This window comes from Podarcis raffonei, chromosome 3, assembly GCF_027172205.1.
Source record: "Podarcis raffonei isolate rPodRaf1 chromosome 3, rPodRaf1.pri, whole genome shotgun sequence".
NCBI classification, from domain to species: domain Eukaryota; kingdom Metazoa; phylum Chordata; class Lepidosauria; order Squamata; family Lacertidae; genus Podarcis; species Podarcis raffonei.
Genome location: NC_070604.1, coordinates 28,698,075 through 28,700,008, shown reverse-complemented (window position 1 = coordinate 28,700,008; position 1,934 = coordinate 28,698,075). Strand labels below are relative to the sequence as shown.

General features: G+C 38.2%; 1 long non-coding RNA gene across 1 annotated transcript; it reads right to left on the bottom strand.

The window, feature by feature from the left end:
* Window positions 1–785: 785 nt before the first annotated feature.
* Window positions 786–1,521, bottom strand: LOC128411616 (uncharacterized). The gene is made up of 2 exons (XR_008329844.1): window positions 1,463–1,521; window positions 786–1,351 (listed from the first exon to the last, which is right to left on the bottom strand). It is a non-coding gene; the product is annotated as an uncharacterized LOC128411616 (long non-coding RNA).
* Between the last annotated feature and the right edge of the window lie 413 nt (window positions 1,522–1,934).

The window sequence follows — 1,934 nt, the reverse complement described above, 5'->3', positions numbered from 1 at the left end:
CATTCTAAGCAAGATGCATGCATTCTCCCTTCACACTTTCCATCAGAAGAAGTTACTGCTTCCTCCTGCAGTTTTCACAACTTGTAATGTTTGAAGCAGATGTGGATCAGTTGTAATAAATAACGTAGAAGTTAAAACTGGTCTGCATATTATGATCCGAAGCCTCTTCTGTATACAGATTGATTTGCAGAATGGCAAATATATTTCACCCCCATCTCGTATAATTTCCACCTCAATTGCACAATTCAGATTTGCTAAAAACACCTCTAAATACAACTGATCATAGTTCTTCTTAACTGTATACGAAATGTGCAAAAATGAGGGGGTGATATCCAACATGTGTCCAATTTTTAGTAATTTCATTGTCCCCGAGAGGGGGCAATGACAATAAAGATATTATTATTATTATTATTATTATTATTATTATTATTATTATATGTGCTGCCGAAGCGAGCACTCCAACATGTGTCACAGGCAGAGTAGAGCCATGAATATCAATGGTCTTACATTACTTAAATCCATATATTTTTAGAGGTTTACTCTGAGTATGGCTGATATTGGAAACCACCCATTTAATTTCTCCATAGGGTAGATATACTTGGTCTGTTCAACTCTACAAATTAACAATACTATGAACTTTTCACAGGACCATTCCAGTGTTATGAGATATGTTAAAAAAAAGAAAGACTTTAAATAAACATTTCCATCTTCTTAACAAAACTGTAAAATATGACCCGATTACTTACTAGAAAAGCTATTCACAGACACACACAAAATCAAACAAATGAATTATTGTAGCTTGCTTTAACATTATTTTGGAACCTTCCCATATCCAAGAGAACAATTCACCATTTTCGTTAGTATAAGCAAGATTAAATAGGCATTCTTGCAAGATCCCGCTGGAAACCGATCAAATGAAGATGCAGCTGGCCCTAAAATTTGAGATGTGTAGGAGAAGGACACCTGAAAGTAGACAAGTTGAAGTACTTAGAAATTCATTGATATATAACTGATAAAAACCAGCTAAAACACTGTTGTATAGCTAGAAAGTCTATAAAACATTATTTCTGCTGGCTTTAACTAGAGCACAATTTCCTGGGCCTGCCCTTTCCTCAAAAAGGCTTATCAATAAAAATAGAAAAGAACACTAGGATGAATCTTAGTCCTAGGCATAATCTTCCTTCTGCAGTAGCCAAGAATTATCCTCATATTCTTGGCCTTTTTGCACTGGAAATGGGCTGAATTATGTTGTTGATTCTGGATGGAGTGTGCTTGAAGAGAACTTTTTAGCAGAATTGTGGGAAGGAGAAACTTCAAAAGGCACAGTGGTGAAAAGGGTAAGCTTCAGGTCCTGCAAAGAAGGAAGGGTGTAAGGTTGAGGCAAATATTCTCATATACTGATATATACAGACATGTGCCTTTTTTCATCCTTACTGTCACTTCCTGTCTGCTGCTTCCATACCATTTCTCCCCTGCTGTTTCCTTCTCTTCCTTGGATTGCTGATCCCATTAAAGAGTCACCAACTGAATTGTATGACCTCACAGTGCTAGAGAAGTTGCATCCAGACTGCCAGTACAGTGGTACCTCGGGTTACAGATGCTTCAGGTTACAGACGCTTCAGGTTACAGACTCTGCTAACCCAGAAATAGTACCTCGGGTTAAGAACTTTGCTTCACGATGAGAACAGAAATCACACAGCGGTGGCATGGCGGCAGTGGGAGACCCCATTAGCTAAAGTGGTATCTCAGGTTAAGGACGGTTTCAGGTTAAGAACAGACCTCCAGAATGAATTAAGTTCTTAACCCGAGGTACCACTGTAGTTTGTGGGAGGGATCCAAGCACAAGCCAAAAAATCTGGGTTTGCACAATTGGAGTGGACTGAAGTGCTCTGTCACTCCAGCACAATACATCCACTTTATTTAATAATAATAAT